The sequence below is a fragment of the Loxodonta africana genome, chromosome 26 (genome assembly GCF_030014295.1).
Source record: "Loxodonta africana isolate mLoxAfr1 chromosome 26, mLoxAfr1.hap2, whole genome shotgun sequence".
Taxonomy (NCBI): Eukaryota; Metazoa; Chordata; class Mammalia; order Proboscidea; family Elephantidae; genus Loxodonta; species Loxodonta africana.
This window is the reverse complement of record NC_087367.1, coordinates 39,100,164-39,127,549: the sequence shown is the minus strand read 5'-3', so window position 1 is coordinate 39,127,549 and position 27,386 is coordinate 39,100,164. Positions and strand designations below refer to the sequence as shown.

Below are 27,386 nucleotides of genomic sequence, written 5' to 3'. Positions count from 1 at the left end.
TGCTTCTTGGAAACTCTATGGGGCAGTTCGACCCTGTCTTATAGGGTCGCTATGAGTCAGAATCGACTTGACGGCACTGGGTTTGGTTTTTTTTTTTTTTGGTAATCCTTTGCGTGGAAACCCTGGTGGTGTAGTGGTTAAGAGCTACGGCTGCTTAACCAAAAGGTCAGCAGTTCAGATCCACCAGGTGCTCCTTGGAAACTATATGGGGCGGTTCTACTCTATCCTGTGGAGTGGCTATGAGTCGGAATTGACTCCACGGCAGCAGGTTTGGTTTGTTTGTTTGTTTTAATCCTTTGCATGAACATCCTATCCTATATTAACTGTCTTTCTCAGGTTGAAGTGACCTTGAGTTCTTCCAAACCCCAGTAACTCTTATTGTCTGTCCACTCATTTGAGCATATGAATTATAGCTTTGTATGGATTTATTTATGTAGTGTATTTTGAGCTTCTGTCAATTGCTAGGCATGCCATTGGGTTCTGGGAATACAGCAGTAATCTACACAGACCTGTCTCAGCTCTTTTGGAGAGTGTAGGCTAATGGGGAAAATAAATATCAAATAATCACACAGTTACTTGTTTGTGAATGCTGATTAGTGCCAAGAATGAAAAATAGGGGGTGCTGTGGTGCAGTGGTTAAGAGCTCAGCTGCTAACCAAAAGGTCGGCAGTTAAAATCCACCAGCCATTCCTTGGAAATCCTACGGGGCAGTTCTGCTCTACCCTATAGGGTCGCTATTTGTCCGAATCTACTTGATGGCAGTGTTTTTTTCTGGTGAGTGTGTGTAATAGGGGAAGCTGATCTAACATGGGAGACAATAGGGAGAGTTGGGGAGGGTTTCCCTGAAGAAGTAGTTGAGAGTTGAAGGATGAGTGGGAGCTAACTAGAAGTGACAGGAAAAGTGCATTCCAGACAAAGGAAACTGCTTTTGCAAGACTCTGAGGCCTTTAGTAATTATTTTGTCTTCTCAGAAACCAGTTGCCTCCACATTGATTCAGACTAATGGAGACTCTGTGTGTCAGAGTAGGACTGGACTGCGGTCCATAGGGTTTTCAGTGGCTGATTTTTTTTGATGTAGATTGCCAGACCTTTCTTCCGAGGTGCCTCTGGGTGGGCTCGAACCAAGCATGTTAACTGTTTGCACCTCCCTAATACGCTGAGCTGCTAACTGAAAGGTTGGAGATTGGAGTCCACCCAGAGGCACCTCGGAAGAAAGGCCTGGCAGTCTACTTCTGAAAAATCAGCTATTGAAAACCTTGTGGAGTACGGTTATACTCTGACACACATGGAGCCACCATAAGTTGGAATCAGCTCATCAGCAACTGGTCTCAGAAGTAAATTAATTTAAAGGTAAGCGCTTGACCTTTTTTTTTATACTACTACTACTTATAGCACTATGTTTTGCATGTACTAGGTACACAATAAATGTTTGATCGAGCTCTTTCTATTGGGAAGTTTGACAAACTCTCCAACTCTCTTACTGGACTGCACCATGACCACCCCATCCTTGTTTGATTTGTGTTTAGCGTTACGATGTCACCCTTTCTGACAAATTTATAAATTCTATCATGTCTCCCAAATTTATGCTGAATTTTTTAAAAACTTATTTTGAAATAATTATAGAGTCATGGAAAATTGCAAAGATACTGTACAGAGGTCATGTGTACCTTCACCCAGCTTCCCCACTTGGTTACATATTACATAACTGTCGTACAATATCAAAATTAGGAAATTGATGTTAGTCTAAAGTATGTGTATAGTTTTGTATCATTTTACCACATGTATATATTCACGTAACCTCTACTGCAGTCACGATACAGAACTATTCCATCACTCACGCTACCCCTTTAGATTCATACATCTCCCCTTGCTTCTGCTGTACCTAATCCCTGGCAACCACTAATCTGTTCTCCATTGCTATACTTTTGTCATTTCCAATAATATTACGTAAATGGAATTGTACAGTATGTGACCTTTTGAGATTGGCTCTTGTCCTTCAGCATAATACTTTTGAGGTCCATTCAAGTTATGTGTATCAAGACTTCCTTTTATTGCTAAGTAATATTCCATGGTATGGATGTACCACAGTTTAATCATTCACCTATTGTAAGACATTTTGGTTATTTCCAGATTTTGGCTATTATAAATAACCTGCTATGAACAACCATGTACAGGTTTTTGTATCTCAGAGACAAATGCCCAGGAGTGTGATTGCTAAGTCGAATGGTAAATGTATGTTTATTTTTTAAAGAAATTGCCAAACTATTTTCCAGAGTGGCTGTAATACTTTACATTTCCGCCAGTTTCTTTGCATCTTCTCCAGCATTTGGTCTTGTCATTATTTTTTATTTAGCTGTTCTGAAAAGTGTGTAGTGCTATCTCATTATAGTCTTAATTTACATTTTCCTAATGGTTGAAAATCTTTTCATTACTTATTTGCCATCCATGTATATCCTCTTTGGCGAAATGTCTCTTCGTGTCCTTTTGTTCGTTTCCTTATTGGATTATTTACTTTTTTTACTGTTGAGTTTTGAGAGCTATTTATATATTCAAAATAGGAGTCCTTAGATAGGTGCTTTGCAAATATTTTCTCCCAGTCTGTAGCTTGTTTTTTCATTCTCTTAAATAATCAAAAATAATTTTTGTATGAGATCTAGGTCAAGGTTTAATTCAAAATGGATTATAGATTTAACTATAAAATATAAAATAAAACTTTTAGATTTAAAAAGGACAAAATCTGCAGAACTTAGGGTTTGGTGAAGCCTTCTTAGCTGTAACACCAAAAACACAACTCGTAAGAGAAAACAGTTAGACTTCATCAAAATGAAAAATTTGTGTTCTGTGAAAGATCCTGTTAAGGGGATGATTGTGTTTCACTTTGGTCACTTTCTAATGGTGTGAGAACGGTAAAGTAATCATACGTCTTTGAATCACATAGTAGGCTGGTGTAGACAACTAGAGTACTCGTTAATTTTAATTAATTAATTAAAATAATTTGTATTGTGCTTTAAGTGAAAGTTTACAAATCAAGTCAGTCTCTCACACATAAACCCATATACACCTTGCTACACACTCCCAATGACTCTCCCCCTAATGAGACAGCCCGCTCTCTCCCTCCACTTTCTCTTTTCATCTCCATTTCACCAGCTTCCAACCTCCTCCACCCTCTCATCTCGCCTCCAGGCAGGAGATGCCGACATAGTTTAATTTATTATTTAATTATTTAATTTAGATATCTTTATAATCTTATTCCAGTGCCAATGTGCCTTTTTTTGACAAGTAGCTATTAGAAATATACAGGCATTCCTTGGAGATATTGCGAGTTCAGTTCCAGACGACCACAGTAAAGCAAATATTGCAATAAAGCGAGCCACAGGAATTTTTTGGTTTCCCAGAGCATATAAAAGTTAAATTTACACTCTATTGTAGTCTATTAAGTATGCAGTAGCATTATGTCTAAAGAAACAATGTACATACCTTAATTAAAAAATACTGCTAAAAAATGATAACCATCATCTGAACAAGTCGTAATCTTTTTTTTCTATTAACTTTTATTGAGCTTCAAGTGAACGTTTACAAATCAAGTCAGTCTGTCACATATAAGTTTATATACATCTTACTCCTTACTCCCACTTGCTCTCCCCCTAATGAGTCAGCCCTTCCAGTCTCTCCTTTCGTGACAATTTTGCCAGCTTCCCACTCTCTCTATCCTCCCATCCCCCCTCCAGACAGGAGATGCCAACACAGTCTCAAGTGTCCACCTGATATAATTAGCTCACTCTTCATCAGCATCTCTCTCCTACCCACTGTCCAGTCCCTTTCATGTCTGATGAGTTGTCTTCGAGGATGGTTCCTGTCCTGTGCCAACAGAAGGTTTGGGGACCATGCCCGCCAGGATTCCTCTAGTCTCAGTCAGACCATTAAGTATGGTCTTTTTATGAGAATTTGGGGTCTGCATCCCACTGATCTCCTACTGCCTCGGGTTCTCTGTTGTGCTCCCTGTCAGGGCAGTTATCGATTGTGGCCGGGCACCAACTAGTTCTTCTGGTCTCAGGATAATGTAGGTCTCTGGTTCATGTGGCCCTTTCTGTCTCTTGGGCTCTTAGTTATCGTGTGCCCTTGGTGTTCTTCATTCTCCTTTGCTCCAGGTGGGTTGAGACCAATTGATGCATCTTAGATGGCCGCTTGTTAGCATTTAAGACCCCAGACGCCACATTTCAAAGTGGGATGCAGAATGTTTTCATACTAGAATTATTTTGCCAATTGACTTAGAAGTCCCCTTAAACCATGGTCCCCAAACCCCTGCCCTTGCTCCGCTGACCTTTGAAGCATTCATTTTATCCCGGAAACTTCTTTGCTTTTGGTCCAGTACAGTTGAGCTGACCTTCCATGTATTGAGTGTTGTCCTTCCCTTCACCTAAAGCAGTTCTTATCTACTGATTGATCAGTAAAAAACCCTCTCCCTCCCTCCCTCCCTCCCCCCCTCGTAACCACAAAAGTATGTGTTCTTCTCAGTTTATACTATTTCTCAAGATCTTATAATAGTGGTCTTATACAATATTTGTCCTTTTGCCTCTGACTGATTTCGCTCAGCATAATGCCTTCCAGGTTCATCCATGTTATGAAATGTTTCACAGATTCGTCACTGTTCTTTATCGATGCGTAGTATTCCATTGTGTGAATATACCACAATTTATTTACCCATTCATCCGTTGACGGACACCTTGGTTGCTTCCAGCTTTTTGCTATTGTAAACAGAGCTGCAATAAACATGGGTGTGCATATGTCTGTCTGTGTGAAGGCTCTCGTTTCTCTAGGGTATATTCCGAGGAGTGGGATTTCTGGGTTGTATGGTAGTTCTATTTCTAACTGTTTAAGATAATGCCAGATAGATTTCCAAAGTGGTTGTACCATTTTACATTCCCACCAGCAGTGTATGAGAGTTCCAATCTCTCCGCAGCCTCTCCAACATTTATTATTTTGTGTTTTTTGGATTAATGCCAGCCTTGTTGCAGTGAGATGGAATCTCATCGTAGTTTTAATTTGCATTTCTCTAATGGCTAATGATCGAGAGCATTTTCTCATGTATCTGTTAGCTGCCTGAATATCTTCTTTAGTGAAGTGTGTGTTCATATCCTTTGCCTATTTCTTGATTGGGTTGTCTTTTTGTGGTTGAGTTTTGACAGAATCATGTAGATTTTAGAGATCAGGCGCTGGTCGGAGATGTCATAGCTGAAAATTTTTTCCCAGTCTGTAGGTGGTCTTTTTACTCTTTTGGTGAAGTCTTTAGATGAGCATGGGTGTTTGATTTTTAGGAGCTCCTAGTTATCTGGTTTCTCTTCGTCATTTTTGGTAATGTTTGTAATCTTTTTGATGGTGGAGGGGCTTGCCTGGATGTTGATGGCTGCTGACTGATCAGGTTGGTGGTTGCTGAACGTTGGGGTAGCCATGGCAATTCCTTAGAATAAGACAATAATAAAGTTTGCTGTATCCATACACGAAGTATATTGATATCCTTTCGTGAAAGATTTCTTTGTAGCGTGTGATGGATGCTGTTTGATAGCGTTCTACCCACAGTAGGCCTTCTTTCAAAGTTGGAGTCAGTTCTCTCAAACCCTGTTACTGCTTTATCACCTAAGTTTATGTGATATTCTAAATCCTTTGTTGTCATTTCAACAGTGTTTACAGCTTCTTCAGCAGGAGTAGACTCCATCTCAAGAAACCACTTTCTTTGCTCATCCATAAGAAGCAACTCCTGATCTGTTAAAATTTTATCATGAGATTACAGCCATTCAGTCACATCTTCAGGCTCCACTTCTAATTCTAGTTCTCTTGCTGTTTCCACCCCGTCTGCAGTTACTTCCTCCACTGAAGTCTTGAACCCCTCAAAGTCATCCATGAGGGTTGTAATCAACTTCTTCCATACTCCTGTTAGTGTTAATATTTTGACCTCCTCCCGTGATTCAAACATCTAGAATGGTGAATTCTTTCCAGAAGGTTTTCAGTTGACTTTGCCCAGATCCATCAGAGGAATCACTATCTATGGCAGCAATAGCCTTAAAAAATGTATTTCTTTTCTTTTTCTTGTTTGGCTTTAACAAACAAATTTATTTTCACACAGTTTAGGAGGCTAGAAGTCTGAGTTCAGAGCATTGGTTCTAGGGGAAGGCTTGCTTTCTCTCTTGGCTCTGGAGGAAGGTCCTTGTCTCTGAGCTTCTTCTCCTGGGCAGTCTTCATGTGGTTTGGCATCTGTCTTCCCCTATCTCTGCTCTTTTTGTTAAATCTCTTTTATATCTCAAAAGAAATTGACTCGGGATCTAATCCTGCCTCATTAACATAACAAAAACAACCCGTTCCCAAATGGGATTATAACCACAAGCATGGAGATTAGGATTTACAGCACATATTTTTGGGGACATAATTCAATCCATGACACTCTTAGCATTTATCCTGAGGAGAGATTTAGAGATTTGCACAGATTTATGAATGAGGATGGGCATTGCGACATTATTTTTAAGAATGAAAAATAGGAAGCAGCACAAATGTCCACTCACAGACGTTTGGTGAAATAAATTGTGTTCCACCCATTTAGTTATTAAAGCCTAGGATATAAGAAAACGTTATTTTTAAGTGAAAAAAACAGCAGGCTAGAAAAAGGTCTGCCATATGTATTGCAACAAGTTATTTGCAAGGATCAATTGAGACCATGAATATAAAAGTGATTTTCTCTTTTATACTTTAAATTTCTTGAAATTTTCTTGTAAGAACTGTGTATTGCTTTTATCATAAAAGTCTAGTAAATATCAAGAAGTGATTTGTCAACTGGAAAGGGTTATACAAGTATGAGGGCATGTTCTTATTCTTCAAAGATATTTGGTTCTTAGGAAACTTCTTTTTAATTCTTCCCACTTCCTTCTTTATGCTTTAGATGAGGCTTTACGGAGCAAATTAGTCTCTCATTAAACAACGCACATATTGTTTTGTGACGTTGGTTGCCAACCCTGCAACTCGTCAACACTCGCCCCTTCTCGACCTTGGGCTCCCCATTTCCATTTGTCCAGCTTTCCTGTCCCCTCCTGCCTTCTTGTCCTTGTCACTGAGCTGGTGTGCACATTTAGTCTTGTATATGTGGTTGGGCTGTGTGTATTGTTCGTTTTGTGTATATTATTGTTTGTTTTATTGGCCTATCTAATCTTTGGCTCAAGGGGGAACCTCAGGAGTGACTTTAGTACTGAGTTAAAAGGGTGTCTGGGGGCCATACTTTCAGAAAAATCTATTTCTTATTAAGACTTGAAATTGATCCTTTATCTATGGGCTACAGAATGAATGTTGTGTTAGCAGGCATGAAAACTACATTAATTTCCTTGTACATCTCCATCAGAGCTCTGGGGTGACCAGGTAAGTACATGGTCAATGAACAGTAATATTTTGAAAAAGGAATCTTTTATTCTGAACAGTAGGTCTCAACAAACCATTGCAGTTGAGTCGATTCCAACTCATAGCTACCCTATACGACAGAGTAGAACTGCCCCGTAGGGTTTCCAAGGAGCAGCTGGTGGATTTGAACTGCTGACCTTACGGTTAGCAGCCGAGCTCTTAAGCTCTGTGTCACTAGGGCTCCAGGTCTCAACAGTGGGCTTAAAATATTTAGTAAACAATGTTGTAAACAGATGTACTGTCATTCAGGCTTTGTTGTTCCATTTATAGAACCCAGGCAGAGTAGATTCATCATAATTCTTAAAAAAAAAAAAAATTCTTAAGGGCCCCAGGATTTTCAGAATGGTAAAGAAGCATTGGCTTTAACTTAAAGTCGCTGGCTGCATTAGCCCCTAACAAGAGAGTCAGCCTGCCCTTTGAAGCTTTGAAGCCAGGCGTTGATTTTTCCACTCTAGTTATGAAAGCCCTAGGTGGCATCTTCTTCCAGTATGAGGTTGTTTCATCTCCGTTCAAAATCTGCTGTTTAATGTCGCCACCTTCTTCAGGTACCTTCTGGATAACTTGCCGCAGCTTCTACATCAGCACTTGCAGCTTCACCTCGCACTTTCGTGTTGTGGAGATACCTTCCTTCCTTAAACCTCATGACCTAACGTCTGCTTTCTTCATACTTTTCTCCTGCAGCTTCCTCACCTCGCTCAGCCTTCATAGAATTGAAGAGAATTAGGGCCTTCCTCTGGAGTAGACTTTGGCTTAGGGGAATGTTGTGGCTGGTTTGATCTATCCAGACCACTAAAACTTTCTCCATATCAGCAATGAGGCTGTTTCGCTTTCCTATCATTCATGTGTTCCCTGGAATAGCACTTTTAATTTTCCTTCAAGAACTTTTCCTTTGCATTCACAACTTGGCTGACTTAGGTGCAAGAGGCCTAGATTTTGGCCTGTCTCAGCTTTTGACATGCCTTCCTCACTAAGCTTAATCATTTCTACCTTTTGATTTAAAGTGAGAGACTTGTAATTTTTCCTTTCACTTAAACACTTAGAGGCCATTGTAGGGTTTTTAATTGCCCTAATTCCAATATTGTGTCTCGGAATAGGAAGGCCCAAGGAGAGAGGGAGATAGGGGAAATGGCCGGTCAGTAGAGCAGTCAGAACACACGCAACGTTTATCGATTAAGTTTGCCGTCTTATATGGGTGTGGTTTGTGGTACCCCAAAGTAATTACAATAGTAACATCAAACATCACTGATCACAGATATAATAATGCTGAAAAAGTTTAAAATATTGCAAGAATTAGCAAAATGTAGCACAGACACGAAGTGAACACATGCTGTTGGAAAGATGGCGCCTCCAATAGACTTCCCGGATACGGGCTTGCTACAGACTTTCAATTTGTAAAAAATGCAGTTATCTGTGAAACACTATAAAACACAGTATGCCTGTATTGGGTATTCCAAGTCTGAATATTCCTTGATTTTTTTTTTTTTTAGGTCTTGACGATATGCATTTTGTTGGCCTTGTCTTTAGCTCTGTATTAATTTGCTCTCTTATATGGACACCTGACAATAATCAGAAAATTTGTTTCTGTGAAGTTAAACCGAATTTGGTTTCCCTTGGTTTTTAATAATAAATTCAAGATAAAATTTAGTCAGCACATTTTAAAGTTTGCCACTAATTACTTACAAAGTACTACTAAGCACAGGTTATGTCAGGAGGTGGTCCTAAACTAATCTGTATGAACTTCCTTACCTTCCATGACAACGTATGAAAAATAGGAGGTACACATTGTGTATGTTTCCAGACATCTTGCTGTTTCCAGACATCTTGCTGTGTCTTTATGGAAGATTCCCACCTGAATTCAGACAGTGAGTGTTCAAGAAGTCTTTTTAAAAATTTTTTTATTTTGCTTTAAGTGAAAGTTTACAAATCAAGTCACTCTCTCACATAAAAACTTACATACACCTTGCTACATACTCCCAATTACTCTCCCCCTAAGGAGACAGCCAGCTTTCTCCCTCCACTCTCTCTTTTTGAGTCCATTTCGGCAGCTTCTAACCCCCTCTACCCTCTCATCTACCCTCCAAGCACGAGATGCCAACATAGTCTCAAGTGTCCACCTGATCTAAGAAGCTCACTCCTCACAAGCATCCCTCTCCAACCCATTGTCCAGTCCAATCCCTGTCTGAAGACTTGCCTTTGGGAATGGTTCCTGTCCTGGGCCAACAGAAGGTCTGGGGGCCGTGATCACCAGGGTCCTTCCACTCTGACCATTAAGTCTGGTCTTTTCATGAGAATTTGGGGTCTGCATCCCACTGCTCTCCTACTCCCTCAGGGGTTCCCTGTTGTGTTCCCTGTCAGGGCAGTCATCGGTTGTAGCAGGGCACCATCTAGTCCTTCTGGTCTCAGGATGATGTAGTCTCTGGTTCATGTGTCCCTTTCTGTCTCTTGGGCTCCTAATCACCTTGTGTCCTTGGTGTTCTTCATTCTCGTTTGATCCAGGTGGGTTGAGACCAATTGATGCATCTTAGATGGCTGCTTGCTAGAGTTGAAGACCCCAGATGCCACTCTTCAAATTGGGATGCAGAATGTTTTCTTAATAGATTTTATTATGCCAATTGACTTAGATGTCCCCTGAAATCATGGTCCCCCTGCCCATGTCCCTGCTACACTGGCCTTCGAAGCATTCAATTGTATTCAGGAAACTTCTTTGCTTTTGGCTTAGTCCAGTTGTGCTGACCTCCCCTGTACTGTGTGTTGTCTTTCCCTTCACCTAAAGTAGTTCTTATCTACCATCTAATTAGTGAATACCCCTCTCCCACCCTCCCTCCTTCCCTCCTCTCATAACCACAAAACAATGTTTTCTTCTCAGTTTAAACTGTTTCTCAAGTTCTTATAATAGTGATCTTATACAATATTTGTCCTTTTGCAGCTGACTGTTTTCACTCAGCATAATGCCTTCCAGGTTCCTCCATGTTATGAAACGTTTCACAGTTTCCTCACTGTTCTCTATCGGTGTGTATTATTCCATTGTGTGAATATACCATAATTTATTTATCCATTCATCCGTCGATGGGCACTTTGGTTGCTTCCATCTTTTTGCTGTATTGTAAACAGTGCTGCAATAAACATAGGTGTGCACATATCTGTTCGTGTAAAGGCTCTTGTTTCTCTAGGATATATTCCGAGGAGTGGGATTGCTGGATTGTATGGTAGTTCTATTTCTAGCTTTTTAAGGAACTGCCAAACCGATTTCCAAAGTGGTTGTACCATTTGACATTCCTGCCAGCAGTGTATAAGTGTTCCAATCTCTCTACAGCCTTTCCAGCGTTTCTTATTTTATGTTTTTGGATTATTGCCAGCCTTGTTGGAGTGAGATGAAATCTTATTGTAGTTTTGACCTGTGTTTCTCTAATGGCTAATGATCATGAGCATTTCCTCATGTATCTGTTAGCTACCTGAATGTCTTCTTTAGTGAAGTGTCTATTCATATCTTTTGTCCATTTTTTAGTCAGGTTATTTGTCTTTTTGTAGTTGAGTTTTTGCAGTATCGTGTAGATTTTAGAGATCAGACGCTGATTGGAAATGTCATAGCTAAAAACTTTTTCCCAGTCTGTAGGTAGTCTTTTTACTCTTTTGGTGAAGTCTTTGGATGAGCACAGGTGTTTGATTTTTTAGGAGCTCCAAGTTATCTAGTTTTTCTTCTGCATTCTTAATAATGTTTTGTATACTGTTTACACCATGTAGTAGGGCTGCTAACATTGTCCCTATTTTTTCTTCCATGATATTTATCGTTTTAGATTCTATATTTAGGTCTTTGATCCATTTTGAGCTCATCTTTGTGCATGGAGTGGGGTATGGGTCTTGTTTCATTTTTTTGCAGATGGATATCCAGTTATGGCAGCACCATTTGTTAACAAGGCTGTCTTTTCCCCATTTAACTGTTCTGGAGCCTTTGTCAAATATCAACTGCTCATATGTGGATGGATTTATGTCTGGATTCTGAATTCTGTTCCATTGGTCTATGTATCTGTTGTTGTACCAGTACCAGGCTGTTTTGACTACTGTGGCGGTATAATAGGTTCTAAAATCAGGTACAGTAAGGCCTCCCACTTTGTTCTTCTTTTTCAGTAATGCCTTATTTATCTGGGGCCTCTTTCCCTTCCATATGAAGTTAGTGGTTTGTTTCTCCGTCTCATTAAAGAATGTCGTTGGAATTTGAATTGGAATTGCATTAAATGTATAGATTGCTTTTGGTAGAATAGACATTTTTATAATGTTAAGTCTTCCTATCCATGAGCAAGGTATGTTTTTCCACTTACGGAAGTCTCTTTTGGTTTGTTGCAGAAGCGTACTGTAGTTTTCTTTGTATAAGTCTTTTACATCGCTGGTAAGATTTATTCCTAAGTTATCTTCTTGGGAGCTACTGTAAATGGCATTGATTTGGTGATTTCCTCTTCGATGGTCATTTTGTTGGTGTAGAGGGATCCAACTGATTTTTGTATGTTTATCTTGTATCCCGATACTCTGCTGAACTCTTCTACTAGTTTCAGTAGTTTTCTGGAGGATTCCTTAGAGTTTTCTGTGTATAAGATCATGTCATCTGCACATAGAGATACTTTTACTTCTTCCTTGCCAATCTGGATGCCTTTATTTCTGTATCTAACCTAATTGCTCTGGCTAGGACCTCCAACACAGTGTTGAATAAGAGCGGTGATAAAGGGTATCCTTTTCTGGTTCCTGATCTCACTGGGAGTGCTTTCAGGCTTTCTCCATTCAGGGTGATGTTGGCTGTTGGCTTTGTATAGATGCCCTTTATTATGCTGAGGAATTTTCCTTCTATTCCTATTTTGCTGAGAGTTTTTATCATGAATCGGTGTTGAACTTTGTCAAATGCCTTTTCTGCATCAGTTGATAAAATCATGTGATTCTTGTTTTTTGTTTTATTTATGTGGTGGATTACCTTGTTTTTCTAATGTTGAACCATTCCTGCATACCTGGCATGAGTCCCCCTCGGTCATGGTGAATTATGTTTTTGATATGTTGTTGAATTCTATTGGCCGGAATTTAGTTGAGGATTTTTGCATCTACATGTAGGTGTATAATTTTCTTTTTCTGTGGTGTCCTTAACCTGGCTTTGGTATCAGGGATATGGTGGCTTTATAGAATGAGTTTGGTAATATTCCACCCTTTTCTATGCTCTGAAATACCTTTAGTAGTGGTGGTCTTAACTCTTCTCTGAAAGTTTGGTAGAACTCTGCAGTGAAGCCATCCGGACCAGGGCTTTTTTTTGTTGGGAGTTTTTTGATTACCTTTTCAATCTCTTCTTTTGTGATGGGTCTATTTAGTTGTTCTACCCTTTCTAAGAAATTCATCCATTTCTTCCAAGTTTTCAAATTTGTTTGAGCATAGTTTTTCTTATTAATCTGATATGATTCTTTTAATTTCAGTTGGAACTATTGTAATATCGCCCATCTCATTTCTTATTCAAGTTATTTGCTTCCTCTCCTGTTTTTCTTTTGTCAGTTTGGCAATGGTTTATCAATTTTGTTGAGTTTTTCAAAAAACCAGCTTTTGGTCTTGTTAATTCTTTCAATTGTTTTTCTGTTTTCTATTTCATTTAGTTCAGCTCTAATTTTTATTATTTGTTTCCTCCTGGTGCTGTGGGTTTTTTTTTTTTGTTGCTCTCTTTCTATTTGTTCAATTGCTGGGATAATTCTTTGATTTTGGTCCTTTCTTCTTTTTGGATGTGTGCATTTATTGATATAAATTGGACTCTGAGCACTGCTTTTGCTGCGTCCCAAAGGTTCTGATAGGAAGTATTTTCATTCTCATTGGATTCTCTGAATTTCTTTATTCCATTCTTAATATCTTCTATAATCCAGCCTTTTTTGAGCAGGGTATTGTTCAGTTTCTGAGTATTTGATTTCTTTTCCCTGGTTTTCCTGTTATTGATTTCCAGTTTTATGGCCTTCTGGTCAGAGAAGATGCTTTGTAATATTTCAGTGTTTTGAATTCTGCTAAGACTTGCTTTATGACCTAATGTGTGGTCTGTTCTAGGGAATGTTCCATGTGCACTAGAAAAGAAAGTATAGTTGGTTGCTGTTGGGTGGAGTGTTCTGTATATGTCTACGAGGTCAAGTTGGTTGATTGTGGCATTTAGATCTTCCGTGTCTTTACTGAGCTTCTTTCTGGGTGTCCTGTCCTTCACCGAAAGTGGTGTGTTGAAGTCTCCTACTATTATTGTGGAGCTGTCTATCTCACTTTTCAGTGCTGATAGAGTTTGTTTTATGTATCCTGCAGCCCTGTCATTGGGTGCATAACTTTAATATGGTTATATCTTCTTGGTGTATTGTCCCTTTAATCATTATATAGTGTCCTTCCTTATCCTTTCTGATGGATTTAACTTTAAAGTCTATTTTGTCAGAAATTAATATTGCCACTCCTGCTCTTTTTTGATTGTTGTTTGCTTGGTATATTTTTTTCCATCCTTTGAGATTTAGTTTGTTTGTGTCTCTACGTCTAAAGTGTGTCTCTCGTAGGCAGCATATAGGTGGATCTTGTTTTTTAATCCATTCTGCCACTCCCTGTCACTTTATTGGTGCATTTAGTCCATTTACATTCAGGGTAATTATGGATAGGTATGGATTTAGTGCTGTCACTTTGATGTCTTTTTTTGTGTGTTGACAGTTTCTTTTTCCCACTTAATTTTACGTGCCAAGTAGATTATCTTTATATATTGTCCTTTCCTCATATTCGTTGTTGCTGATTTTGTTTCTGCTGAGCCTCTATTTTTTTCTCATATTTTATTTTGATGAGTAGGATAGTTTGTCTCCTTTTTGGTTGCCTTAGTATTTACCCCTATCTTTCTAAATTTAAACCTAACTTATTTCTTTGTATCTTCGTATCTTCCTCTCCATATGGAATGTGTATGATTACGTTTCTTAATCCCTGTTTATTATTCTAATGTTTTCTTCTCTTAGATAATAACATCACTGTAACCCTGTTTTGAGCTTTTTTTGTTTTTAATCTTGCATTTTTTTTTTTTTTTTTTGGATTTCCCTGTCCTATTGACTTCTGGTTGCTCTGTCCAGCGTTCTAGTCTTGAGTTGATACCTGATATTGTTGATTTTCTAACCAAAGAACTCCCTTTAGTATTTCTTGTAGTTTTCGTTTGGTTTTCACAAATGTCCTAAACTTGTGTTTATCTGGAAATGTCTTACTTTCACCTTCATATTTAAGAGACAGTTTTGCTGGATATATGATTCTTGGCAGGCAGTTTTTTCCTTCAGTTTTTAAATTTGTCATCCCATTGCCTTCTTGTCTGCATGGTTTCTGTCGAGTAATCTGAGCTTATTCTTATTGGCTCTCCTTTGTAGGTGACTTTTTGTTTATCCTTCGCTGCTCTTATAATTCTCTCTTTATCTTTGGTTTTGGCAAGCTTGATTATAATATGTCTTGGTGACTTTCTGTTAAGATCTGCCTTATGTGGAGTTCGATGAGCATCTTGGATAGATCTTCTCATCTTTCACGATATCAGGGAAGTTTTCTGCCAACAAACGTTCAACAATTCTCTGTGTATTTTCTGTTACCCCTCCCTGTTCTGGTACTCCAATCACTCATAGGTTTTTTCTTGACAGAGTCCCACATGATTTATAAGGTTTCTTCATTTTTTTAACCTCTTTTATCTGACTTTTCTTCAAATATATTATTGCCAAGGGATTTATCTTTGAGTTCGGAAATTCTTGCTTTTACTTGCTGAATTCTGCTCCTCTGACTTTCTATTGAGTTGTCTACTTCTGTAATTTTATTGTTAATCTTTTGAATTTCTGATTGCTGTCTTGTCTATGGATTTTTCCAGCTTATTAAGCTTTTCATTATGTTCTTGAATAATCTTTCTAATTTCGTCAATTGCTTTGTCCGTGTGTTCCTTGGCTTGTTCTGCACATTGTCTCATTTCCTTCCTGATGTCTTGAAGAGTTCTGTATATTAAACTTCTGTATTCTGTGTCTGGTAATTCCAGGAATGGACTTTCATCTAGAAGATTCCTGAATTCTTTGTTTTGAGAGCCTGCTGAGGTGATCATGGTCTGTTTCTTTATGTGACTTGATATTGACTCTTGTCTCTGAGCCATCTATAAGTTACTGTATTAGTTTATGCTTGCTTACTGTGTCATAGCTTCTTGCTTTGTTTTGTTTTCCTATACCCCTATGGGTTGCTTAAGTGAGCTAGCTTGATGATTTTCACCTTTGGAGCTCTGGCGCCCTGTCCCCAGATGGCTAGAGCTGTTACCAGGTATATCAGTCTAGGAGTCCATTCAGTTTTCTTGTATGAATTCAGCTCAGGTTTCCAGGTAGCTGATCATCAAGTGTGTGGTACAGGCTCTGTCCTACAGTCTTAGAGGGGCAGGGGTGATTGGCTTAGTTACCGGTATCTGATTGCAGCAGGGGGTCATGCTCTGAACAAGGCAGGGGCCTGAGAACTGACCCCCAAATGTCTCTGAGGAAAGCGCGTCCCTGTTCCCTAGAGTGTGCAGGTGGGTGGGTTCTGCAGATGTACCATGGGCACCCAAAGCTTTTGGTTGTAAGGACTGGGAGTTAGCAGTTATCTTTGGACCCCTGTCACCGGTGGCTGGGTGACCTGAGTGGAGCTACCAGTCCTTAGGTCCCTGTTGTGGGTAGGTGAGGGACTTGTTTAATAGGCAAAGCAATGTCAAACATCAAACACCTACCTCTCCACCACACAGCTGAAATGGTTGGAGTCTGCCAACAAGGCCCTATTCTCCTGAAATAGGCCCACACAGGTCCATGCAGAAAGGAAAGGTGCTCAAAGTCCGCTGATGGTTTATGCCTGGACAGGAGCTGCTTCTGTCCTGAGCTCCCCCGGTTAGTGGAGCTAGGAAATTGTCTTTTCCCTGAAATGGAAATTTTTTCTTTCCCCAGGGCTGGGGGGTTGGCTGTAGGCACTCACCAGGGTCTATCTCAGGCCCAGGGAATTTATCCGCTGAAGCCGGTTTGCGGATGGGGGGGGGCGTGTTAAAATATACGCAAGTACTTAGCTTTTGCCACGAGCACCGTTTTTCTCAGGTACCAGAGGTGTGAGTAGGCCGTGTGGCTGGTTGCTTCTCCCTGAGGAAACTGTGACTGAACGCTAGGACCAGCCTGCCACTGCTACGGCTCCAGGAATGGTGCCTGAGGGCTCCCCGCGATTCAGTGAACTCCTGTCCACTTCTGTACAGTCTCTTCCTCCCCCTGCCCCTCAGTTTGTTTTCTAAGCTTGCCTTTGAAGCTCAGGGTTCCCAGCTTGTCACCAGTATACTCATTTCACTTGTTTTTTCAGGTCTTTCTTTGTAAAGAGGGCTCGCCAGAAGCATTTGTATATTCTGCCATCTTGGCTCTGCCTCAAGTCCTTTTTTTTTTTTTTTTAACTGTGTTTTAAGTGAAAGTTTACAAAGTCAGTGTCTCAAACAAAAATTTGTATACACCTTGGCATATGCTCCTTGCTACTCTGTCCCTCATGAGACAGCATACTCTTTTCCACCCTGCATTGCCCCGTCTCTTCAGCCAGCTCCTGTCCCTGTCTGTCTTCTCATCTTTCCTCCAAATAGGAGCTTCCCACATAGTCTCTTGTGTCTACTCAAGCCAAGAAGCTCACTCCTCACCAGTAATTTTATTAGACTTTCAAAAACTCTTTTAAATGTTGAATGATTGGGCAAGGGGAATAAGGAAAAGAACAGAATCAAGCACAATTCCCAGGATTTTTACTTTTGCAGTTTAGTTGTATCCTCTACTGAGATTGTAAAGATTAGGAAAGGAACGTGTTAGGGGAGTGAGGAGAGAAAATTAATTTAGTTTTGGACATGCTGAGTTTGAAATGTTTTCAGGGCATTTACTTAGAGGTGTATGATAGACAGTTGGATATTGCAATGGTTAAGATTGTATGTCAACTTGGCTAGGCCATGATTCTCAGTGTTTATATGGGATCACCCCCATGGTGGGATCTGCTGTGAGTAGCCAGTCAGTTCAAAGGTAGTTTCCTTGGGCTTGTGGCCTGCATCCAAATATAAGTGGACATTCTTCTGGCTTTTGCCCTCACTGGATCCTGCAGCTGCCTCCTGTTCATCTGACCCCCGGTTCTTGGGACTTGAGATAGCAATACCTGCTGATCTTGGGATTCGTAGATCTTCACAGCCTGTGAGCAAGAGCCCTGCTCTCTGACCTCCAGTTTTGAGTTCACCAGCCCCTGCAACTACGTGAATCGGGATAAGCCTTGCGGTCTTGCCTGCGAATCTTGGGACTCGTTGATCTTCACAGCTTGTGAACAAGAGCCCTGCTCTCTGACCCGCCAGTCATGGGTTCACCAGCTCCTGTGGATGTGTGAAGCAGGAGAATCCTCTATTGTGACCCACAGGCTTGGGACATTCTAGCCTCTACAATCGTGAGAGCCGTTTCCTTCATAACCCAGTGCCCAGTGCCGTCGAGTCGATTCTGACTCATATATATATATTTATACACTTTACTAATTTTGCTTCTCTAGAGAACCCAGCCTAAGACGGATATAAAAGTCAAGTACAGGTATATGTCACTTAATGTCCTTTCGGGCAAAGCTGACCGCATATGCATCGGTAATCCCATGAGGTTTTATTTTTTCCCCAAAGGGAAAGTGGCTCTCCTTTTGTTTATTATTTCCCCCTAATGATTTTAAGGAGCCCTAGTGGTGTGGTGGTTAAGAGTTTGGCTGACAACCAAAGGCTGGCAGTTCGAATCTAGCGACTGCTCCTTAGAAACCCTGTGGCACAGTTCTTCCATGTCCTAGAGCGTCACAATGAGTCAAATAGACTCCAAACCCACACTCTTGCAACACTGGACCATGGGTGGGTACAGCCAGGGCTGCTTCTGCTGCTTAGATGGGCAGAACAGCAGGTGGGGCCGGGCATGCTCCGCTACCTTGGCTCCTGCTGCCACCAGTGGTGCTCGTTCCTCTAGGTTCCACCACCAGCTCCAGCAGCAGCAGCAGCCTTGGCAGCAATGATAACAAGGACGGCTGAAAGTGGGCTTCCATAAGGTTTTGATTCAATGCTCAGACAATGTCCAAATCACATAACATCCTGTTTCACAGAATGTATTGGGAATGTTAAGCACATACCTGTACTTAGATCTGGGTGGTGATCATTATTTTGTACTCATTAGCATATGGATCAGTGGCTCTTAACATTTTAAGGGTAAGGACACCTTTTTCTTAAGAGAAAAAGCATACGTGTAATAAAACACATAATTTCAAGGTGTTTATGGAGTCCCTGAAACCTGTGCATCAATCCTGAGTTAAAAACGCCTGTTCTTTACTCTTCTGTACGTCAGTCAGTTACAAAAACATATATGTGAAGTTAAAAAGTCATTTTAAATCATTTTGGAATGGTAAAAATCATAACAATAAATTTTTAAAACACATGTAGGGTATCATGGAGGGACTTGACTCTGAAGAGCCATAATCTCTGATCTAAACTATGCCAGTCATCTCCTGCAAGGTGTGCTGAGTCTGCAGAAAGAAAGGGCTTTTTGTGTTACGTAGCAGGGTTACCTGGAGATTCAAGTTAGGACGAAGTAAGGCTATTGTAGTATAGACACAGGCCTGGTGGGTTAGACAGAGATAAGAAGCGGCCCCGAAATACTGGCTTGGTTGTCACTGGCCACAGTGTGAATGACAGGTCAGACAGATAGTGAGCTGTACCATTATGGCAAAGCTAATACACCGCCAGCTGTCAGAAGAGGTGGGCTGAGGGCTGAGCCTGATCAAACACCATGGATAGTTCCAAAGCAAGGGTACTAATTGCCTTTAAGAATCTGAAGCAAGTATGTAAACCTCTTTTTTTCTTTTGAAATTGTTATTGTGCTTTAAGTGAAAGTTTACAAAACAAGTCAGTGTCTTGTATAAAAATTTCCCTACACCTTGCTGTATACTCCTAGTTGCTCTTCCCCTAATGAGACAGCATACTCCTTCTATCCACTCTATTTTCGTGTCTATACGGCTAGCTTCAGACCCCCTCTGCCCTCTCATCTCCCCTGCAGGCAGAAGCTGCCAACATAGTCTCAAGTGTCCGCCTGATCCAAGAAGCTCACTCCTCACCAGCATCCCTCTCCAACCCATTGCCTAGTCCAAACCATGTCTGAGGAGTTGGCTTCAGGAATTGTTCCTGTCGTGGGCCAACAGAAGGTCTGGGGGCCATGACCACCAGGGTCCTTCTAGCCTCAGTCAGACCATTAAGTCTGGTCTTATGAGAATTTGGGGACTGCATCCCACTGCTCTCCTGCTTCCTCAGGGGTTCTCTGTTGTGTTGCCTGTCAGGGCACTCCTTGCTTATAGCCGGGCACCATCTAGTTCTTCTGGTCTCAGGCTGATGTAGCCTCTGATTTATGTGGCCCTTTCTGTTTCTTTGGCTCTTCATTACCTTGTATCCCTGGTGTTCTTCATTCTCCTTTGATCCAGATGAGTTGAGACAAATTGATGCATCTTAGATGGCTGCGTGGTAGCGTTTAAGTCCCCAGACACAACTCTCCAAAGTGGGATGCAGAATGTTTTCTTAGTAGATTTTATTATGCCAGTTGACCTGGATGTCCCCGGAAACAATGGTCCCCAAATCCCCGCTCCTGCTACACTGACCTTTGAACGTTCAGTTTACTCAGGAAACTTCTTTGCTTTTGGTTTAGTCCAGTTGTGCTGACCTTTCCTGTATTGTGTGTTGTCCTTCCCTTCACCTAAATTAGTCCTTGTCTACTGTCTACTTAGTGAATACCCTTCCTCCCTCCCTCCCTCCCCATTCTCATAACCATCAAAGAATATTATCTTCTCTGTTTAAACTATTTCTCGAGTTCTTACAATAGTGTTCTCATACAATATTTGTCCTTTTGCAACTAATTTCACTCAGTGTAATGCCTTCCAGGTTCCTCCATGTTATGAAATGTTTCCTGTATTCATCATTGTTCTTTATCAATGCATAGCATTCCATTGTGTTAATATACCATAATTTATCCATTCATCCATTCTTGGGCACCTTGGTTGCTGTTGTAAACAATGCTTCAATGAACATGCATGTGTATATATCTGTTCGTGTAAAGGCTCTTATTTCTCTAGGATATATTCCAAGGAGTGGGATAGCTGGATCATAGGGTAGTTCTATTTCAACTTTTGAAGGAAGCACCAAATCAATTTCCGAAGTGGTTGTACCATTTTACATTGCCATCAGCAGTGTATAAGTGTTCCAGTCTCTCCACAACCTCTCCAACATTTCTTATTTCGTGTTCTTTGGATTAATGCCAGCCTTGTTGGAGTGAAATGGAATCTCATTGTAGTTTTGATTTGCATTTCTTTAATGGCTAATGATGGTGAACATTTCCTCATGTATCTGTTAGCTACCTGAATGTCTTCTTTGTAAATTGCCTGTTCATATCCTTTGCCCATTTTTTAGTTGGATTATTTGTCTTTTAGTAGTTGAGTTTTTGCAGTATTGTGTAGATTTTAGAGATCAGACGCTGATTGGAAATGTCATAGATAAAAACTTTTTCCCACTCTGTGGATAATCTCTTTACTCTTTTGGTGAAATCTTTGGATGAGCATAGGTGTTTGATTTTTAGGAGCTTCCAGTTACCTAGTTTTTCTTCTAGTGTTTGTCCATTGTTAATAATGTTTTGTGTACTGTTTATGCCATGTATTAGGGTTCCTAGCATTGTCCTTATTTTTTCTTCCGTGATCTTTCTCATTTTAGATGTTATATTTAGGTTTTTGATCCATTTTGAGTTGGTTTTTGTGCATGGTGTGAGGTATGGGTCTTGTTTCATTTTTTTACAGATGAATATCCAGTTATGCCAGCACCATTTGTTAAACAGACTGGCTTTTACCCATTTAACTGACTTTTGGCCTTTGTCAAATATCAGCTGCTTATGTGTGGATGGACTTACGCCTGAATTCTCAATTCTGTTGCACTGGTCTGTGTATTTCTTCTTGTACCAGTACCAGACTGTTTTGACTACTGTGGTGGTAAAATAGTTTCTAAAATCAGATAGAGAGAGGCTTCCGACTTTGTTCTTTTTTATTAATGCTTTACTTATCCGGGGCCTCTTTCCCTTCCATATGAAGTTGGTGATTTGTTTCTCCATCCCATTAAAAAATGTTTTTGGAATTTGGATTAGAATTGCCTTGTATCTGTAGATGGCCTTTGGTAGAGTAGACATTTTTACAATATTGAGTCTTCCTATCCATGAGCAATTCGATGGCATTAGCTTTTTAATATCCATGAGCAAAGTATGTTTTTCCTCTTATGTAGCTCTCTTTTGATTTCTTGTGGTAGTGTCTTGTAGTTTTCTTTACGTAGGTCTTTTACATCTCTGGAAAGATTTATTCCTAAGTATTTTATCTTTGAGGCTACTGCAAGTGGTATTGATTTGGTGATTTCCTCTTCGATGTTCTTTTTCTTGGTGTAGAGGAATCCAACTGATTTTTGTATGTTTATCTTGTATCCTGATACTCTGCCGAAGTCTTCTATCAGTTTCAGTAGTTTTCTTGAGGATTCTTCAGGGTTTTCTGTATATAAGATCATGTCATCTGCACATAGAGATACTTTAACTTCTTCCTTGACAATCTGGATACACTTTATTTCTTTATGTAGCCTAATTGCTCGGGCTTGGACCTCCAGCGCAGTGGTGAATAAGATCGGTGATAAAGGGCATCCTTGTCTGGTTCTTGATCTCAAGGGGAATTCTTTCAGACTCTCTCCGTTTAGGATTATGTTGGCCGTTGGCCTTGTATAAATGCCCTTTATGTTGAGGAATTTTCCTTCTATTCCTGTTTTGCTGAGAGTTTTTATCATGAATGGGTGTTGGACTTTGTCAAATGCCTTTTCTGCATTAATTGAGAAGATCCTGTAGTTCTTGTCTTTTGTTTTATTTATGTGATAGATTGATAGATTATGTTGTTTGTTTTTCTAATGTTGAACCATCCCTGCATACCTGGTATGAATCTCACTTGGTCATGGTGAATTATTATTATTATTATTATTTGATATGTTGTTGAATTCTATTGGCTAGAATTTTGTTGAGGATTTTTACACCTAAGTTCATGAGGAATATAGGTCTGTAATTTTCTTTGTTCATGATGTCTTTACCTGGTTTTGGTATCAGGGATATGCTGGCTTCATAGAATGAGTTTGGTAGTATTCCATCCTTTTCTATGCACTGAAATACCTTTAGTAGTAGTGATGTTAACTCTCCTGTGAATGTTTTTTGGAACTCTGCAGTGAAGCTGTCCAGGTCATGGCTTTTTTTTTTTTCTTGGGAGTTTTTTAATTACGTTTTTGTTTTCCTCTTTTGTTATGGGTCTATTCAGTTATTTTCTCTCTGTTTGTGTTAGTTTAGGTAGGTCCTGTGTTTCTAGAAATTCATCCATTTCTTCTACGTTCTCAAATTTGTTAGAGTACAATTTTTCATAGTAATCGATATGACTCTTTTAATTTCAGTTGGGTCTGTTGTAATATCGCCCATCTCATTTCTTATTTGGCTTTTTTGCGTCTTCTCCTGTTTTTCTTTTGTCAGTTTGGCCAGTGGTTTATCGATTTTGCTAATTTTTTTTCAAAGAACCAGCTTTTGGTCTTATTAACTCTTTCAGTTGTTTTTCTGTTTTCTATTTCATTTAATTCTCTAATTTTTTTTTAATTTTATTGTGCTTTAAGTGCAAGTTCACAAATCATGTCAGTCTCTCATACAAAAATTTATTTACACCTTGCTATATACTCCTAATTGCTGTCCCCCAGTGACACAGCCCACCCCTTCCCACCACTCTCTCTTTTCATGTCCATTCCGCCAGTGTCTAATCCCCTCTGCCCTCTCATCTCCCGTCCAAATACGAGATGCCAACATAGTCTCAAGTGTCTAGTTGATCTACGAAGCTTATTCTTCACCAGCATCTTTTTCTGTCCCATTGTCCAGTCCAATCCCTGTCTGAAGAGTTGGCTTTGGGAATGGTCCCTGTCTTTTTGGGCTAAGAGAAGGAATGGGGGCCATGACCACTGGGGTCCTTCTAGTCTCAGTCAGACCATTAAATCTGGTCTATTTACAAGTAAGTCTGCTCTAATTTTTATTATTTGCTTTCTTCTGGTGCCTGTGGATTTCTTTTGTTGCTTTCTTTCTATTTGTTCAAGTTGTAGGGATAATTCTTTGATTTTGACCTTTCTTCTTTTTGTACGTGTGCATTTATTGATATAAATTGACCTCTGAGCAGTGCTTTAGCTGTGTCCCAAAGGTTCTGATAGCAAGTGTTTTCATTCTCATTGGATTCTGTGAATTTCTTTATTCCATCCTCAATGTCTTCTATAGCCCAGTTGTTTTTGAGCAGGGTATTGTTCAGTTTCCAAGTGTTTGATTTTTTTTCTCTGTCTTTTCTGTTATTGATTTCAACTTCTATGGCCTTGTGTTCAGAGAAGATGCTTTGTAATATTTCTATGTTTTGGATTCTGCCCAGGCTTGCTTTACTGCCTAATATGTGGTCTATTCTAGAGAATGTTCCATGTGTGCTAGAAAAGAAAGTATACTTGTCTGCTGTTGGGTTGAGTGTTCTGTATGTCCATGAGGTCAAGTTGTTTGAGTGTGGCATTTACATCTTCCGTGTCTTTGTTGAGCTTCTTTCTGGGTATTTTTTCCTCCACTGAAAGTGGTGTGTTGACATCTCCTTCTATAATTGTGGAGCAATCTATCTCACTTTTCAATGCTTTTAGAGTTTGTTTTATGTATCTTGCAGCCCTGTCGTTGGGTGCATGAATATTCAATATGGTTATATCCTCTTGGTATGTTGTCCCATTAATCATTATATAGTGTCTTTCCCTATCCTTTGTGGTAGATTTAACTTTAAAGTCTTTTGTCAGAAATTAATACTGCGTGGCTCTTTTTTGATTGTCGTTTGCTTGATATTTTTTTTTCCATCCTTTCAGTTTTAGTTTGTTTCTCTAAGTCTGAGGTGTTTCTTTTGTAGTCAACAGTTGATGGATCATGTGTTTTTATCCATCCTGGCACTCTTTGTCTGTTTATTGATGCATTTAGTCCATTTATATTCATTGTAATTATGGATATGTATGAGTTTAATGCTTTCATTTTGATGTCTTTTTTTGTGTGTTGTTGAGTTTCTTTTTCACACTTAATTTTTTGTGCTGAGTAGTTTATATATTGTCTTTTTCTGTTATTCTTTGTTGATTCTTTTTCTGCTGAGTCTTTTTTTTTTTCTTGTATTTTATTTTGATGAGTAGGCTTCTTAGTCTCCTTTTTGGTTACCTTAATATTTACCCCTATTTTCCTGAGTTTAAACCTAACTTTAATTTCTTTATATTGCCTTGTCTTCCTTTCCATATGAGATATCTATGACTACATTTATTAGTCCCTCTTTATGGCTGTAATGTCCCCTTTTACATAATGACATCGGTGTTTCCCTGTTCTGAGCTTTTTTTTTTTATCTTGATTTATTTTTGTGCTTTCCCTATCTGGGTTGACATCTGGTTGCTCTGTCCTGTGTTCTAGTTGTGGGTTGATATCTGATATAATTGATTTTCTAACCAGAGAACTCCCTTCAGTATTTCTTGTAGTTTTGGTTCGGTTTTTATGAATTCCCTAAACTTCGGTTTATCTGGAAATGTCCTAATTTCGCCTTCGTATTTGAGAGACAGTTTTGCTGGATATGTGATTCTTTGCTGGCAGTTTTTTTCCTTCAGTGCTTTACATAAGTCATCCCATTGCCTTCTTGCCTGCATGGTTTCTGCCGAGTAGTCCGAGCTTATTCTTATTGCTCTTTGTAGGTGACTTTTTGTTTATCCCTAGCCACTCTTAAAATTCTCTGTCTTTGGTTTTGGCAAGTTTGATTATAATATGTCTTGGTGACTTTCTTTTAAGATCTACCTTATGTGGAGTTCTGTGAGCATCTTCGATAGGTATCTTCTCATCTTTCATGATATCAGGGAAGTTTTTAGCCAACAAGTCTTTAACAATTCTCTATTTCCTGTTATCCCTCTCTGTTCTGGTACTCTAATCACTCGTGGGTTATTTCTCTTGATAGATTCCTATGAATCTTAAGGTTTCTTCTTTTTTTTTTAATTCTTTTATCTGATTTTTCTTATGTTGGTGCCAAGTGTTTTACCTTTAGTCTCACTAATTCTGCCTTCCACTTGCTCAATTCTGCACCTCTGACTTTCTTTTGAGTTGTCTACTTCTGTAATTTTATTGTTAATCCTCTGAATTTCTGATTGCTGTCTCTCTGTGGATTCTTGCAGCTTATTAAATTTTTTGTTATGGTCTTGAATAACCTTTTTAATTTCTTCAACTGCTCTATCTGTGTGTTCCTTGGCTTGTTCTGCATATAACCTGATCTCTTCCCATATGTCTTGAAGAGTTCTTTATATTAACCTTTTGTATTCTGCGTCTGGTAATTCCGGGAAAGCAGCTTCATCCAGAAGATACCTTGATTCTTTGTTTTGAGAGCTTGTTGAAGCAATCATGGTCTTCTTTATGTGATTTCATATTTACTGTTGTCTCTGAGCTATCTATAAGTTATTGTATTAGTTTATTTTATGTTTATTTACTGTGTCCTAGCTTCTTGCTTCATTTTGTTTTGATATGCCCACATAGGTTGCTCAAGTGAGCTAGGTGGATTATTTTTTCCTTCGAAGCTCTAACATTGTGTCACCAAATGGCTACAGCTGTTGCCAGTATATGAGCCTAGGAGTCCATTTGCTTTTCTTGTATGGATTCAGCTCTGGTATCCAGGTAGTTGGTCATCAAGTGTGTGGTACAGGCTCTGTCCTACAGTCTTAGAGGGGCAGGGGTGACTGGTGTAGATACCAGTATCTGGTTGCTGCAGGGGATCACACTCTGAACAAGGCAGGGAGCTGACACCCATCCCCCGAGTGTGAAGAAAGCGCTTCCCTGTTCCCTAGAGCGCACAGGTGGGTGGGTTCTGCAGATGAACCATGGGCACCCAGTGCTTTTGGTTGTCAGGACTGGGAGGTAACAGCTATCCTTGGACCCCTGTTGCAGGTAGGTAGGTGAAGTGAGTGGAGCCACCAGTCCTTAGTCCCCTGAAGTGGGTAGGTGAGGACCTTGTTTAATGGGCAAAGCGATGTCAAACATCAGACAGCCACCTCTCCATCACACAGCTGAAACAGTTGCAGTCTGCCAGCAAGGGCCTATTCTTCTGAAATAGGCCCACAGTGGTCCATGCACGGGGAAGAGGTATTCAAAGTCCATGAACTGTTTATTCCTGGACAGGAGCCGCTTCTGTCCTGAGCTCCCCAGGTTAATGGAGCTAACAGATTATCTTTTCCCCCAGTTGAGAATTTATTCCTTCTCCAAGGCCAGGAGAATGGCTCAGGGTGCTCAGCAGGGCTTATCTCAGGCCCAGGGAAATCGACAGGCCCTGAAGCCGGCTTGGCAGCTGGGGGTATGGTAAAATATACGCACATACTTAGCCTTTGTCGAGAATGCCATTCTATGTTTCCAGAGGTGTGAGTAGGCTGCACAGCTGGCTGTTTTTTCCCGAGGAAAGTGGGACTGGAGCCACGCTGTGTTCACTGCAGGGAATGGTGCCTGAGGGTTTTTGATGATTTAGGTCCGGCAACTCCTTTCTTAACCGTCTCTCCCTCCCCCTGTTGCTCAGTCCGTTTTCTAACTTTACCTTTGATGTTCAGGGCTCCTAGCTTGTCATAAATATAGTCATTTCACTTGTTTTTTTGGGTCTTTGTTGTAAGAGGGATCACTGGAAGAATCTGACTTCTCCACCATCTTGGCCCCGCCTCCTGTAAAGCTCTTTTTATCAGGAGGCAGCTCTGGCCTTTCTGAACAATACTACTTCTAGGTGTATCATGAAGGATGGTACCCAGGATCTCTAGGTCACTACATGATTGCAGCCTTCAATAATAGTAATTTAAACTG

At 40.0% G+C, this 27,386-nt stretch overlaps 1 protein-coding gene across 6 annotated transcripts in view; it reads left to right on the top strand.

The window, feature by feature from the left end:
* ARMC8 (armadillo repeat containing 8) overlaps nucleotides 1–27,386 on the top strand; it is a 179,786-nt gene that overhangs the window by 2,985 nt on the left and 149,415 nt on the right. The gene's annotated exons all lie outside the window — the stretch shown is intronic.